Here is a 17,333-nt window from a genome sequence, read left to right on the forward strand (position 1 = left end):
GTCATACATAAGAAAGTGATGGTAAATAGAAGAAGAAGAATGTTTAATGGGGTTAGTCATACATTAACTGCCTTGTGGAGATAGTGGTTTCGGTTTCCCTGAGCATGTACTCCCTCCGTCCCTCGGTTAGCCTTATTTTTGGTTCTCATAGCCGCCCAGGCTCCAGCCTCATCACACCAAAGATCCACCAATGCCGCCCAGGACTCGTCTTTTCCATAACACCAATTTGGACACACCTACATAATAAAAGCATAATGGCATGTAGGTGTGTCCAAATTGGTGTTATGGAAGCATAAAGCATAAAGCATAATGTACCACAAGGTAATGAAAGCATAATGAAAAATCTTTTATACTTACCGCCAAGAACTCGGGCCTCTCCAAGGTAATGGCCATCCTCCGCGCTTCTTCCTTGGTCATCTTCACACTAAGATAGTCGTGGTAGTATGTGGAGATGGCCACATAACGCATCTCGTACTGCATCTGGCAGGCCTTCTTCTTGCATTGGCGCAGCACGATCTGGTCCGCTCTAACCCTGTGCTCCGGAAGAACTCGATAGAATGTCTACAATCATGCATGAAACAAGAATGGAAGAAGCCATGAGTTAAATCATTCATGAAACTAGAATGGACTTGTGCTTCTGAAGAGAACTCACACAGAAAGTAGTGATCACGGCCTTGGCATGGGTCTCATGGTCCGCGTGGCGGGCCCCTTCCCAGTGGTCCCAGCTCGTGGCCAAAACCCGACGGTCCGGCTGCCTGACTGGATCAGGACAGTACAACCCCGGCCAATATAACTTCAGCAAGACGGTGATGAGGCCGTTGGGAATACGGACCCCTTTAGAATATATCCAGTTGCTGCAAAAGAATGAACTATTAGCATGTGACAAGAAAAATAAATAACAACCGGAATAAGCATGTGACAAGCAAAATAATGAACCACTTACTCTTTTCCCGTGGGCTCAATGAGCCACTTCTGCTCCTCAGTAGCAGGAACCTGCTTTGGTAGCTTTGCGTTGCCACGCAGCCACCCCTTCTTGTCAACCCCCTTCCCGTCACCACCATCATCCCCGCCACCATCCTCCTCCTCGCCTGCCTCCCCCTCCCCAACCTCCTCCCCAACCTCCTCCTCCTCCTCCTCCTCGCCTGCCTCCTCCTCCACCTCCTCCTCCTCCTCCACCACCACCTCCTCCTCCTCCTCCTCCCTAGAGTGTACCTCACTAGAGGAGGGTACCTCACTAGAGGAGGGCCTCGAAGACAACACCCCTAAGTCGGTGAGGGTGCGCTCTTTCTGGCCGCGACCCCCTGTAGTGGCTCTCCCCCCAGCACCTCGTCCTCTAGAGGCTCTCCCCCCGCCCCCTCCTCCTCTAGGGGCACCTCTCCCTCGACCTCCCTGTGAGGAGTCATCGGCAAGTAGCCGAGGGGGAGGATTACGTGCTCGACCACTCCGACTAGGCAGGCCGACGACCTTGCGTAGGAAACCCACGCCGTCGGCCTTCCCCTTGCCCATGTTCCATGAACCTGCATTGAAAAGAGAAAAAGCAATTAGTAAATTAATGAAATGAAGGAAAAGGCATGATAATAAACACATTAATAAAAATGCATAAAAAGGCATATTCCTAAACTATAGAAAAAAAATACTTGAAACGTACATCTGCTAGAACCCATATGAATCATCACTGTTGTAACCTCTTTCTCGGTCCGTCTCATCATCACTATCAATCATATCATCTTCGTTGTCCGACAGAGGTGGAGGCTCTTCCTCGTCGTCAGCGTCTTCGTTTAACTTTTCTAGCATAAGTATGTCATTTTCATTGACAATGGTCTCACCATCATTCCGTGCATCGTCGACGTTTGGGTCCACATCATCATCACCCAATGGTCTAGCGTCATCGTTTCTAACCACATCATCATCATCATCCAATGGTATAGCGTCATCGTTTCTAACCACATCATCATCATCATCATCAGGTTGCTCTTGATAGAACACTCCCTCGTATGTCATGGGGTTACTGTTGTAGTAATCGTCTTCATTCGGGTCTGGTAGCTTACCATGTGGCGACACCTTGAACACAACTTCCCAACCCTTTTGATACACTTTCTGGCATGGGTAAGGCAGATAATATACTTGTGTAGCTTGGGTAGCCACAATGAAGAGATCGGCTCCGGCATAGACGGTTGATGGTTTAACTTCGACCAAACCAATGGAAGGCATATGTTTTACCCCCTCCCGCGGATCGAACCATCGGCATTTGAACACAGGCAGACTTAGGGTCTCACGCCCCTGGCGGAATTTAACCTCGTATATATTTTGTACCCTTCCGTAGTAGTCTACTGAATTTTGACCGGGGGTGTACACTCCAGTATTTATAGTTTTGGGATCGGGGCGGCTGTTTTGGTGCTCCTCTGTATGGAAGCGATACCCATTCACATCATACTTTTTACATGTCATGACGGCAAGGTCAAAACCCATGGAAACCCATCTCAATTCATCATCCATAGATATGTTCGGATCTTTTCCCTACAAGTATAATGGAAATTGTTGCGTGCATTAGTTCGGTTAACTAATAAATGTTGAAGTAGGTATTTAATAGGGGAGTGCGGAAAATTACTTTGTCCATGAACCAAGCAACAAAATTTTTACGTCCAGGGTTTCCATGACGGAGAAGAGTAAGTGCCTCCGCCTCAGTAGGAGGATTCACTCCCGTCCATTCCTCTTGAACGAAATCACTAAAAAAAGATAAGCGGTGTTAGACCGGGACTAAGTGAACATGAAACATGATGATGTGGAAGACATAAAGGAATGGTGTAGTGGTATTACCTCATCCACACTTCCTCGATGTTGTGCAAGATATAGAACATGAGGTCCTCCCACTCTTGTCGTGGCATGTTATAAGATTTCGAGGCCCCAGCCCTCCCACCTTGCACGTTGAATAGATCGAGTCTGGGTTGATACTTGGGCTCTTCTATATTGTATCGAGGCACCTTGTTATGCAGATGGGGAACGTGGTCTGGATAGTATGATGTCCTGAGGTCTGACACCTCCTCTAGGATAACTGCCTCAGCTATGGAAGCTTCAATCTTAGCTTTGTTTCCACATTTCCGTCGGAGATGCTTGTTCTGCCTCTCAGGGCCGTACTGCCAGCGATTTTGCACAGGGCCCCCCAACAATACCTCGTTCGCGAGGTGCAGAATGAGATGTGTCATCGGAGTAAAGAAGCCTGGCGGAAAGATCTTCTCTGGCTTGACTATCAACTCCGGTGCCTTCTTATGCAATTTTTCAATCACCTCTTTACTTACTTCTTTAGCACAGAGCGTGCGGAAGAAATGGCTAAGCTCGGCAAGCACTCGCCAGACATGCTTGGGGACATAGCCTCGAACCATCACCGGCATTATCCGCTCAATCCATACATGGTAGTCATGACTCTTCAGGCCGGTCACTTTGCCCGTTGAAAGATTGACTCCCTTATATTCGATGCATAACCATCGGTGAACTTCAAAATTTGTTTCAGCCAGATAAGTACTTCTTTTTTTTTCTGGCGGTTTAAGGACAAAGTCAGCATCTGGCTTGAACTAGTTTTTTCGACCGCCTGTGGGAGGCTTCATGTTCAGGCATGGTCTATCACAAATTCCCTGTTGATCGGCTCTAGCTTTTACGTTATCCTTCGTCTTATCAGGAATGTTGATGATCGTGTGGAAAAGGGACTCTGCCACATTCTTTTCGGTGTGCATCACATCAATATTGTAAGGAAGTTTGAGGTCCTTGAAATAGGGAAGCTGCGAGAAGGGGGTAATGTGCGTCCAGTTGTGCGTCTCACCATATCCCTCGAAGCCTTTGGCTTTGGCTTTGGCTTTGCCTTTGACTTTAGGCTTGAGAGCTTTTAGCTGAGCAAGAACATCTGCCCCCGAAAATGTTGGAATCTCGGTTACTTCATGAACAACCCGGCCTTTCATGAAGTTCTTCTTGTCTTCCCTGTCTGGATGGTCTGGAGGGAGGAACTATCGATGCAGGTCAAAGGCTGCATACTGGCCACCCTTACTCAGCCAAATCATTCGCAGAGCCTGCATGCACACTGGGCATGGCATCTTACCACTTGTACACCATCCACAGAATAGAGCATAGCCGGGAAAGTCATGCATGCAATAGTGCAACCAAACTTTCATGAAGAAATTTCTCTGCAGATCCCGGTCGTATGTCAACCTCGGAAAGTACCAAGAATGGTGCAAAGCATCCACAAGCGGCTGCATAAACACACCCAATTGCTTCCCCAGGTAGTCAGGCCCCGGAATGATGAGCGACAAGAACATGGTCTTCCATTGCATTAGGGCACCGGGAGGAAGATTGAGCGGAATTACAAACACAGGCCAGCAGCTGTATGGATTGGACGACATACCATATGGATTCAACCCATCACCTGATATGGCTATTCTGACATTCCCAGCCTCGTCTGCTTCCTCGGGGTATTCTTCATCGAATGACTTCCATGCTTCCCCTCCCGATGGATGTATGATTTTTTTTGGATTGTACCTTATACCTTCCTTGTGCCACTTCATCATTTTGGCAGACTCCTTCGTGATGAAAAGGCGCTGCAGTCTTTTTATAAAATCAAGATACCGAAGAACCTTAACGGGGATGGTTAGCTGCTTTTTCTCACCATCCTCACTGACCACCTCAATGTACCGAGACGAACCGCACTTCCTACAGTACTTGTCATCCGCATACTTGTGCCTAAACAAAAGGCAATTCTTCGGGCAAACATCTATTTTCTCATAATCCATAGAGAGTGCCTTCATGATTTTCTTTGTATCGTACATGCTTTTCGGCAGTTCATGACCCTTAGGGAGGCTGTTAGCCCATACTCCCAAGAATGCTTCGAAGCATTTCTGGCTACAGCCGTACTCAGCCTTGACTGCAATCAGTTGCGAGATGGCATCCAACTGAGATATTTTCGCACCCGCATAAAGAGGTTTCTTTGACGAGGCCAAGACCTCCAAGAAGGCCTTTGCGGTTGCCTCCAGCTCCTCCGGTTCATTCTCTGAAGGTGTCGCATTTGCCGTTTCTGCAAAAATGACATCATCTAGCATGTCCCTGACCCCGTCGTCCTCATATCCATCGATGCGTTGTCGCATCACCTCCTCTCTACCATGGTCCTGCTCGGCTATGTTTATCGGCGGCATGTCAAAGTTTGGCATATATCCGTGTGTGCGAAGGTGCTCACTCATGTCCGTCTGATTTCTATGGTGACGTCTGGCACATCTCGCACAGGGGCATGGTGGGATAATTCTCATTGAACGATGGAATATCTCCTTCAAATACACATCGGTTTTCGCGATCCACTCTGATGTTACTCGATTCCGACGGATAAAACCACTGTACATCCACTGATTATCTGCCATCCTCTGCTTTTTTGCAAGCCACACAACATAATTAAGGATTCACTTAAATTAATCACATCAAATTTTCAGTTTCTACCGTGTTGAATCCACCTACATCTCTAATAGGTAAAGATGGGTCCTAATCCCACCCGAGGATGTGTAGATTGAGTACGTTCTCCATTCTACCCCGTTCCGAGACAAAATTTCGGCAGCACCTCCCCGTTGTTCTCCAAATACACGTCTCGACAAAATGCCGAGAGAATGTGCATCCGGAGAACAACAGGGAGGCGCCGCCGAAATCTTGTCTCGGAACGAGGTAGAGCATGAACAACGTACCCAATCTACACATCCTCGGGCTGTCCGTGGAAAGCGCTGGACAATCCGAAAGAGCTGCGGTGATAAATATGCAATTGAATGCATATTTATCGATGCAACCCTTTCAGACGGGAGACCTAGGTTACGCGACTTGATGTCAAAATTTAATCTAGTTAAAAGAGGCTAGGAGGTGAAGGTGGATTCGTAGCTCACCCTCCGCTGTAGAGGAAGTAGTCGAGCAGCGGCAGGATCACGGACCAAACCCAGACGACGAAGGCTCCAGGGAGATGAAATACCACAAAGCCTGTAAATTTTACCGAGTCAAAAAATTTGACGGCACCACATCACATAAAGCATTGACACTTCAAACTATGAAAAAAATCATATTGCTAATGACATCTAGTCAAGGTTTTAGATCATCATGATACTTCAAATCCTAATTTTCATCAAGTGTCAAATTTTGTTCTTCAATTTATTTTAGCAAGATCATCATGATAAAATAACTACTCATCAGATAGCAATTTTTTCAACATCACAAAATGAAACTATAGCTATTTGACAACATCTCAAATATACCAATTTTGTTCTTCAAATTTGACAACATTTGACAACATGCATCTATCACATACATTTGACAACATTTGACAACATTTTTTTAGCAAGATCATCATGATAAAATAACTAACCAATATACATCAATCCATCCATTCATCCATACAACATGCATCTATCACATAACAAGCAGTAAAAAATGAAAAAAATGAAAAAAAAAGCTCACCGGGCCAGCCGGGACGGCGAGGCAGGGCGGCCAGGGCAGCGGGCGAGCAGGGGGCGGCGGTGGAGGGCCGAGGCAGGGGCGGCCGGGGCAGCGGGCAAGCAGGGGCGGTGGTGGAGGGCCGAGGCAGGGGCGGCCGGGGACGGCAGGGCCGGGCGCGCGGGCCGGCAGGAGCTGCGGCCGGCTCGCGGTCGGGGGGAGGCTGGTGCGGCGTTGGGGTCGGGGGAGGCCGGGGCGGCGCAGCGCGGTAGGGGGAGGCCGGGGCGACGGCGGCTTCAGACGGCGACGGGGGAGGCAGGGGTGGAGACGGCGAGGACGGCGGGGAGGGGGGACGGGCGAGGGAAGGGGAGAGTGGCGCGGGTGGAGCGGCGGCGGGCGGGCGGCGGGAGCGTCGCGGGCGGCGGGGAGCAGCGGCGGGCGGCGGCGGCAGCGCGGGTCGGGCTCGGGGGCGCGCGGGATCTGGCCGGGGACGAACGAGTGGAGGGGGTTGACTGGATATGGATAAGGCAACTATGCCGACGGCTAAGCCGTCGGCATATGTAGTGATGCCATGTGGCACCTATGCCGACGGCTTAGCCGTAGGCATAGTTTTTTTATTTTATATAATTTTTTTAATGTTTTCTTATAGTTATATATTTATTCTTTTTTATTTTATATAGATTTTTAAATTTTTTTATTGTTATAATTTTCCTTTTTTATGTATTATTATTTCATATAGATTTTTTATTTTTTTAAATCGCTCAGCCCTCTCCTCTCCCGGAACCACACAGAGGGGAGGGGAGGGGAGGCGCCGAATTCGAGCAGCTTCGTCCGCCAAGGCCGTGGCCTGGTCGCGGGTATGGGAGCGCCATGGCCGCCCTCGATCACGTGCTCGATCTGGAGCTTAGTTCGTCAGGTGAGTGAAGGGGGAGGGGGTCGTCGACGGTGGGGGTGGGGGCGGGGGCGGGGGTAGCTTAGTTCGTCAGGTGAGTGAAGGGGGGGGGGTCATCGACAGAGGGACACCTGGGAGCAACATCCGGGCCAAACCCACTGCTACATATCCACACCGTGTAGACCCGACACGTCCGTTTCCCCCCTCCCGGTGCCGGCGGCGGCGCCATCCGTTAGGGGGCCACACCCCGAAGATGCGTGTCGCCTCTTCAGACATGCCACAACACCACCCCGCATGTATGAGGGCCCGGTACGACGCTCCGGTGGCATTGCTACCCCCAGGTCCCCCGTCCCGCCTAACCCTGTAGCGTTTGACCACGGGATCTAGCCCTTTGACTTTGCACGGACGGGCTTTGACCTGCGGACCTCCCCACCCGGTTGTGTTAGGTCAGACCATAGGAACACTTTGGAGCAACATCCGGGCCAGACCCACAGCAAGATCCCCTCCGTGTAGACCCCACGCGTCCGTTTCCCCCCTCCAGGTGCCGGCGGCGGCGCCGTCCGTGAGGGGGAGGCACACCCCGAAGACGCGTGCCGGGCGTTTGCAACCGCCAGAACACTTCCAGACTTGTGAGAGGCCGCCTACGCAAGATTTGGCGGCATGCTAGCCCCCGGAGGCCGCCGGCCACAGCCATAGACGCGCGAAGGGCAATCCGCGTAGAGGGAATTTTTCGGAGACTTCTCCATCACCAAAAATTATGAAAAAATAACATCGTTCCTATAGCACATGTGCCCGCGTCGTGCAAAAAAACTTACGATTTTATCGCGCTCCGAGTATTTAGTAATATTGACGCTGCATCGTTACCGCAAACGTCTACTACCGTGTCATCGTCGTTCGTGAGGGGGGGCCACGCCCCGGAGACGCGTCCCGCCTCTTCGGACATGCCACCACACCACCCCGCATGTATGAGGGCCCAGTGCGACGCTCCGGTGGCATTGCTACCCCCCCCCCAGTGCCCCCGTCCCGCCTAACCTTGTAGCATTTGACCACGGGATCTAGCCCTTTGACTTTGCACGGACGGGCTTTGACCAGTGGACCTCCCCACCCGGTTGTGTTAGGTCAGCCCATAGGAACACTTTGGAGCAACATCCGGGCCAGACCCACAGCAAGATCCCCTCCGTGTAGACCCCACGCGTCCGTTTCCCCCCTCCAGGTGCCGGCGGCGGCGCCGTCCGTGAGGGGGGCACACCCCGGACACGCGTGCCGGGCGTTTACAACCGCCAGAACACTTCCAGACTTGTGAGAGGCCGCCTACGCAAGATTTGGCGGCATGCTAGCCTCCGGAGGCCGCCGGCCACAGCCGTAGATCGGGACCCGTGCAATGTTTCGGTGGCATAGCTACACCCCGAAGGCCACCCCGAATCCTAGTTGACCAGTAGATCTAGCCCTTTGACTTTCACCGGACGGGTTTGACCGCTGGACTCTTCCACCTGGTTGTGATAGGTCAGCCCATAGCAACATCCCCGAACACGGTCTGGACCCAACCCAACACTAGATTCCCTCCGGTTTCACCGCACCCGCACCATCCCCCCCTCTAAGTGACGGCTGCTCTACCTTCCGTGGAGGGGGGCCACACCATGGAGCCCCAAGACGGGCGTCTACGCATGCCAGAACACTTTCACACATGCATCGGGACCCGTGCGATGTTTCGATGGCATAGCAACACCCCGAAAGCCACCCCGAATCCTAGTTGACCAGTAGATCTAGCCCTTTGACTTTCGCTGGACGGGCTTTGACCGGTGGACTCTTCCACCTGGTTGCGATAGGTCAGCCCATAGCAACATCCCCGAACACGGTCTAGACCCAACCCAACACTAGATTCCCTCCGGTTCCACCGCACCCGCACCATCCCCCCTCTAAGTGACGGCTGCTCCGCCTTCCGTGGAGGGGGGCCACAGCACGGAGCCCCAAGATGGGCGTCTACGCATGCCAGAACACTTTCACACATGCATCGGGACCCCTGTGCGATGTTTCGGTGGCATAGCTACACCCTGAAGGCCACCCCGAATCCGAGTTGACCAGTAGATCTAGCCCTTTGACTTTCGCCGGACGGGCTTTGACCGGTGGACTCTTCCACCTGGTTGCGATAAGTCAGCCCATAGGAACATCCCCGAACACGGTCTGGACCCAACCCAACACTAGATTCCCTCCGGTTCCACCGCACCCGCACCATCCCCCCTCTAAGTGACGGCTGCTCTGCCTTCCGTGGAGGGGGCCCACACCACGGAGCCCGAAGACGGGTGTCTACACATGCCAGAACACTTTCACACATGCATCGGGACCCGTGCGATGTTTCAGTGGCATAGCAACACCCCGAAGGCCACCCCGAATCCCAGTTGACCAGTAGATCTAGCCCTTTGACTGTCATCGGACGGGCTTTGACCGGTGGACTCTTCCACCTGGTTGCGATAGGTCAGCCCATAGCAACATCCCCGAACACGGTCTGGACCCAACCCAACACTAGATTCCCTCCGGTTCTACCGCACCCGCACCATCCCCCACTCTAAGTGACGGCTGCTCTGCCTTCCGTGGAGGGGGGCCACACCACAGAGCCCCAAGACGGGCGTCTACGCATGCCAGAACACTTTCACACATGCATCGGGACCCGTGCGATGTTTCGGTGGCATAGCTACACCCCGAAGGCCACCCCGAATCCGAGTTGACCAGTAGATCTAGCCCTTCGACTTTCGCCGGACAGGCTTTGACCGGTGGACTCTTCCACCTGGTTGCGATAAGTCAGCCCATAGGAACATCCCCGAACACGGTCTGGACCCAACCCAACAATAGATTCCCTCCGGTTCCACCGCACCCGCACCATCCCCCCTTTAAGTGACGGCTGCTCTGCCTTCCGTGGAGGGGGGCCACACCACGGAGCCCCAAGACGGGCGTCTACGCATGCCAGAACACTTTCATACATGCATCGGGACCCGTGCGATGTTTCCGTGGCATAGCTATACCCCGAAGGCCACCCCGAATCCCAGTTGACCAGTAGATCTAGCCTTTGACTTTCGTCGGACGGGCTTTGACTGGTGGACTCTTCCACCTCGTTGCGATAGGTCAGCCCATAGCAACATCCCCGAACACGGTCTGGACCCAACCCAACACTAGATTCCCTCCGGTTCCACCGCACCCGCACCATCCCCCCCTCTAACTGACGACTGTTCTGCCTTCCGTGGAGGGGGGCCACACCACGGAGCCCCAAGACGGGTGTCTACGCATGCCAGAACACTTTCACACATGCATCGCGACCCATGCGATGTTTCGGTGGCATAGCTACACCCCGAAGGCCATCCCGAATCCCAGTTGACCAGTAGATCTAGCCCTTTGACTTTCGTCGGACGGGCTTTGACCGGTGGACTCTTCCACCTGGTTGCGATAGGTCAGCCCATAGCAACATCCCCGAACACGGTTTGGACCCAACCCAACATTAGATTCCCTCCGGTTCCACCGCACCCGCACCATCCCCCCTCCAAGTGACGGCGGCTCTGCCTTCCGTGGAGGGGGCCACACCATGGAGCCCCAAGACGGGCGTCTACGCATGCCAGAACACTTTCACACATGCATCAGGACCCGTGCGATGTTTCGGTGGCATAGCTACACCCCGAAGGCCACCCCGAATCCTAGTCGACGAGTAGATCTAGCCCTTTGACTTTCGCCGGGCGGGCTTTGACCGGTGGACTCTTCCACCTGGTTGCGATAGGTCAGCCCATAGCAACATCCCCGAACACGGTTTGGACCCAACCCAACACTAGATTCCCTCCGGTTCCACCGCACCCGCACCTTCCCCCCTCCAAGTGACGGCGGCTCTGCCTTCCGTGGAGGGGGCCACACCATGGAGCCCCAAGACGGGCGTCTACGCATGCCAGAACACTTTCACACATGCATCGGGACCCATGCGATGTTTCGGTAGCATAGCTACACCCCGAAGGCCACCCCGAATCCCCCCTCTAACCAGATTCCCTCCATGTCGACCGTTTCCCCCCTCCGTGACACGGCGGCAGTGACGTCCGTGAGGGGGGCAATCGATATACCATCGGGGCATGTTTTTTGTTTAGATAAGGCACATTTATGTTGTGAAAAAACACAAAATAATAAATATATAAACTAAAAATAAAAAATAAAGGTATGCCGACGGCAAGGCCGTCGGCATAGCTGCGCACACGGAGCTACGATCCCACGGATCGATGACATGGCATTGCACGCCGATTGATGACGTGGCAGATAGCATGGGCTAGGACTATGCGGACGGCTATGCCGTCGGCATATCTCTGCCACACCACAGGCCCTCCCTCCCTCGGATCGATGACGTGTCGACGGCGCGGATCGGTGATGTTAGCAATTCTATGCCGACGGCATAGTTATGCCGACGGCCGCCGTTATCCCCCGTCGGCGTAGTTTTGACGCCGTCAAAGGATCGATGACGTGTCGACGGCGCGGATCGGTGATGTTAGCAATTCTATGCCGTCGGCATAGTTATGCCGACGGCCGCCGTTATCCCCCGTCGGCGTAGTTTGGACGCCGTCAAACGGTCGCCGCTAATTGGGTAGGTCGGCCCTTTCTATGCCGACGGCCTCTTCTATGCCGACGGTCCCCATAGGCGTACCGCGAGCTGTCCCGATGGCCGTAATATGCCGACGGCCCCCGTCGGCATAGATACACATATGCCGACGGCTATTCTACGCCTACGGCCTGCCCTTGGCCGTCGGCATATGTCCATTTATGCCGACGGGCGCCGTCGGCATAGATGAGGCCGTCGGCAACTAGATAATTTCTGGTAGTGAGACATGGGGGAGGTGCTTCGAGGCTGGTGCGTCGTCGTCCATGAAAACTTTTTCTAAAATAAGAAGACGTCCGAGGGGAGGAAGAAGTGAATCGTGCGGCTGCTGATTGTTTAATTGTACGATGCTGGTACGACCGGCCCAAATTTGGGCTGGCGCGCCGGCGCCCATCACTAGCCTTTATATATTTTGCACCATACTGAACCATGGTGGTCAAAATGTTAATCGATGTATGGAGAAAAAATTGAGTCATGAGAAGAGCAGAACGTGAGTCATTTGAGGCTTAAAAAAAATACATTTTTCAGGCCATGAATTATACTACTACTTCCTTGTAAAAAAAAAGAATGTTTAGATCATTGAAATAGTGAGCTAAATGCTCTTATAATTCTTTACGGCAGGAGTATGTTCCAAGGATGAATACAGGAGCCACCCAACCAGCGGCACATCGCATCAGAGGAGACTAGCAACGGAACACGGCTGCAAGCTGCGCACTTGGCACAAGGGCGTACCTTGGGTCCTGCAGCCCGACAGGGGTGAGGCCGTCGTTGATATCTTAGTTTTTAACTTTATCGTGTCGTTTTCTTTTCATCTTATGTAGTATTTTTGTGTGGAAAACCTACTATGGTTGCAAAATGCACAAATACTCAGTTTTCTCTTTGGTGTGTAGAAATTACATGTAAATTGAATGAATTACTAGGAAAACTGAAGGTCTAGTGAAATTCGGAGTTGATGCAAATATGTCCCCGTATGACTGATACTTAGAGTTTGGACTTAAGTTTGTACATGATTTTGTTATTTTTGTATAGCTCGCATATAAATGTATGTCAACATGAAGCTTTGCGGACATGATTTAACTAAACAATGACACTTATTATGAAATGGAGGGAATAGTATATACATCTATATGATGTATGTGTGTATTTTTCTTCAGAATTTTTTACAACCTATTTATTTTTTAAATTAAGGGCTCCATGAAGGTCGAGCTCCATTAGCAATCTCTGCTCTTATAGCCCCTTATTACACATGCACTCATAGCCAGCAGTTAATGCTTGAGAACATCAGGAACATCCACCGGATATCTGTGGATGGACGTTGCCCACGGCCCATGGACGTTGCGCGCAGGCTCGATGCACTCCCACGCCGCACTGTTGCACTTGAATCCAGATCCGAAGCCGATCATCCACACGCGGTCGCCCTTGCGCATGCGGCCCTTGGCCTCGATGTAGGCCAGCTCGTACCAAAGCGAGCTACTCGACTTGTTTCCAAACCGGTGCAGCGTCATGCGTGATGCCTCCACCTGCTCGTCGGAAAGGCTAAGGCTCTTCTGCAGCTCGTCAATGACCGCGCGGCCACCGGCGTGGATGCAGAAGTGCTCAAACGCCCTGCGGAAGTCGGGGATGTACGGCTTCACTCTCTTGCCGATCACCTTCCGTGCGATGAAGGAGAAGACGAACATAAGCTGCTCCCTGGCCGGCAGGACGAGTGGCCCAATTGCGGTGATGTTGGCCTTGAGCGAGTTGCCGGCGATGTTCATCAGGTCCTTGTTGAGGTTGATCCCCCGGTGGCCCTCTCCGTCCTCCTCCTGAAACACACACTGGTACGAACTGTCCTCAGCGCCGGTGAGCGTGCGCACGACGTGCTTCAGGCGGAACCGGGCCTTTGCCGACGATGTCGACAGCAGCGCGGCCGCCCCGCCTATGCGGAAGAGGCAGTTGGGCAGGAGCATTGCGCGCTCGGCCCCGAGGTAGTAGTTTGGCGTGATTGTCTCCGTCGAGACGACCAGTGCGTGCGCGCCCTGGGGAGCGACCTGGAGGAGTTCCCTCGCGAGCCCCACGGAGATCATCCCCGCGCTGCATCCCATGCCGGCGAGGTGCATGCCACGGATGTCGCTCCGCAGCTTGTACTTGTTTATGATCATGTCGACCAACGAGGGCGTGGGACAGAACAAGCTGCAGTTGACGATGAGTATGTCGATGGCGTCGGGGGCGATGCCGGTCTTGGCGAGCAGGTCGTCGATGGCTGAGAAAGCCACAAGCTCGAACTCTGCGCGGGCGGCGTCAACGCTGCAATATTTGTGCGTCCCAACGTAGTGGTGCGCCGGGGCCAGACAGGTCTGCTCACCGATCCCCGAGCGCTCCATCAACCTCGTCATGAACCGGATGCTGCGCTCGTTGAGCTGGGGATGTTGGTTGGCGTGCTCGAGAAATGTGGCGAAGGGGACGCGGCAGTTAAACGGGGTACACCGCGCGCGGACGCAGCATGAGGTAGACCATGGCCGCTGCGGCCGGGAAGAAACAGGCCAAAAACAGGTGCACTGGGTTGAGCTCAGAGAGTCGGCTGGCCAGCTCCTCCATCGCGATAAGGGCGGCAGCGGCGACGGGCACGGTGACCATAGGGATGGAATTGTCCACGGCGCGCTGGTACTGATGATGGTCTGACCGTATGAGGGGCTGGGAACTTAAAGCCAAAACTTCGGCCATATCATCACCATCTATCTGCCGAGCATTTACTACAGTTTACACGTGTCTGGTAGGCAGCCGGGCAGCTATAAAATTCTTGGTGATATCAGTTAGTTAGGTTAAAGTTGGATAGTGCGTAGACTAGCTACAATGGAGAGTAACATACACTAGTAACATACACATATCCCTAGACTATATTATTATCTTCATAGTGGGTAGTAACTTAACTGTGGTAACATGCAAAGATTCATTTATTAGGTTATAGACTCATATTGCATTGGGACATGTGATGTTACGGTAACTAGCTAAGTTACTACAACTACCTCTCTCCTCATTAACTCATTGCCACATAAGCAAATTTGCTGAGTTGGACTCGATGTTACTGCTGAATTTACTCCCACTGTGGCTATGTATATTGTTCCTAGAGCAGCTCCAACAGCCGCACTTCGCGCCGCGCGCTAAAAACTAGTTTGCCACGCGTCATTCGTCTGGTTTTGCGCGGCCGCCAGCGCTGGCTCCAACAGGCGCACTAAAATGCAGCACGCGCGCCAATCCAGCAGCGCGCAAAAAATGCAGCGCGCGCGACTCGCCGGGGCATTGCATATATGGCATTTTGGACACAAAATGAATTTGAAACATTCAAAATGCAATGAACATGACATATAAAATCTCACACAAACAAGTTGATGAATAAAAGTTCATGCCCACAAGTTCAAAATCATGCCCACAAGTTCATCCAACCAAGTTCAAAATGCAAACCAAGTTCAAGACACAAATGAAAGACACATCAATCCTCGTCCTCGTCTTCGTCCTCATCTTCGGAAGACGATTCTTCCGCCTTCGAAGATGAATCTTCCTCTCTCTTCTCATCGCACACCGCATCATGTGAAGCTCCGACGGTGTTGGCAAGATCTTCAACGGCATCTTCATGGGAATGTGTGTGAGGAGGCACATCGAAAAACCTTCCGCCCATGGCGGCCGGAGGTGCACCCATCCCTCCATTGAGAGAGGCCGCGCACGAGGCTGATGGTCGGAGGAGCTCCGGCGGAGGCGAGGCCAACGCCACCCATGCTAGGATTTGCGGCGGCGGCGACAGCGATGGAGGGGTCGCCGCTATAGGATGTGGTGAGAGGAGTGCCGGCGCGTGCGTCCATGGGTGCAGTTCGCCGGCGCCGGCACGCGCGGGGCGTAGGAGTGAAGAGGAGAGAGTGCGGTGTCGTGGTTCTAAGTCTGACAGTAATATAAGGGGGTAAGTATGGAGAGGCAAGATCTTAGCTATGGAGAAGTTGTAAGCACACGAGGTTTACGAGTTCAGGCCCTTCTCGGAGGAAGTAATAGCCCTACGTCTCGGAGCCCGGAGGCGGTCGACTGGATTATGCGCGTAAGGTTTACAGGGGTGCGAACCCCTTACACTGAGGAGGGGGGTGGCTTATATAGAGTTCGTCGGACCCCTCCGGCCCTCAGTTATGCAGGGTTTTAAATACATTAAGGTCGGGCGTTACTGGTAACGTCCTTAATAAAGTGCTATGATGATCATAAAAGCTACTTAATAACCGACCGTTAGCGTGCGGAGTGCCTTTAGGTCTCCTAGCCGTCGAGTGGTTTGGTCTTGGTCGAGTGATCGCTTCTTGGTCGAGTGTCTTCGAGTCTGTCGAGTGGAACACTTCCAAGTCGATTGAAAGGTGATTTCTTCTAGAGATGTCCTTGGTAGGGCAGTTTGGACAGGTCCATGACCCTACCCTAGGTACATAGCTTCATCATTAGCCCCCGAATGGATCGAGGTTTGAGTGGGGAAGGAGTTGAGAATTTTCCCGACTCATTTTTCATGCCATGAGCATATCTGGTTTCGGATCAATGAACCTGAATGATGACAGCAACTTCCTTTTCAGTCGCCTTGATCCATTCTTAGCATTTTATCGAGTGAGTTTCTTTACTTGAAAGGCTCCGAGTGACGGTGCGGAGGAGATCTTCGGTCTAACAAGTTGTTCTGCTGCCCGCAGATTTCGCGGGATCCGAATTTTGGGAAGCGCGCGGGATGGGGGAGGCCGCAGTAATCGGATGGGATAGAGCGGAACCGCCTCGATCCCCGCACCACCTTTTTCGCCACGTATCGCGCGCGCGATTGTTACGGGATTTGACAGGGCCGCCCGGGCCTACCAGTTAGCCACTCGGAAGGGGCCTCATATAAGGCGTCGGACCGGGGTCTCTTCGAACAGTGCGTCCCCATTATCTCTTCCCCTCTTCACGCTCCCTCGCCGCGCTTGCTCTCGCCCCAGTGCCACCTCTCCGTACGCGTTTCGCTGGCGGCGATGGGGAAGGAGAAGACGACAACTCTAGAGCGGGCAAAGAAGGCGACGGCGAGGTCGAAGGGGAAGGCGACCAGTCGGGGCGGATCCTCCTCGCGAACCGGCCTGCCGAAGGGCTGGATCCAGGACGACTGGATCCGCTCAACGATCACCCAAGAAGACCTCGACGACCTAGCCGAAGGAGGGCTGATCCCCTATGAATCGGCGCGGCTTCCGGGGAAGGAATCCGAGCCGCAACCTCGGGAGGGTGAGCGCGTTCTCCTTGCCACCCACATCGACCGTGGATTTTCCTTGCCTCCTCACCATTTGTTTTGGGGATTTCTGAACTTCTTTGGGGCACAACTCCACCACTTCACTCCCAACACAATCGTTTATCTCGCCGCTTTCGTTTCTTTGT

The 17,333-nt window shown here is 52.8% G+C and overlaps 1 pseudogene; it reads right to left on the reverse strand.

Moving 5' to 3' along the window:
- Window positions 1–13,206: 13,206 nt before the first annotated feature.
- Window positions 13,207–14,598, reverse strand: LOC125553634 (3-ketoacyl-CoA synthase 6 pseudogene; annotated as a pseudogene).
- Window positions 14,599–17,333: the final 2,735 nt, after the last annotated feature.

The sequence above is a fragment of the Triticum urartu genome, chromosome 4A, assembly GCF_056163025.1.
Source record: "Triticum urartu cultivar PI428250 chromosome 4A, HENAU_Tu73, whole genome shotgun sequence".
NCBI classification, from domain to species: domain Eukaryota; kingdom Viridiplantae; phylum Streptophyta; class Magnoliopsida; order Poales; family Poaceae; genus Triticum; species Triticum urartu.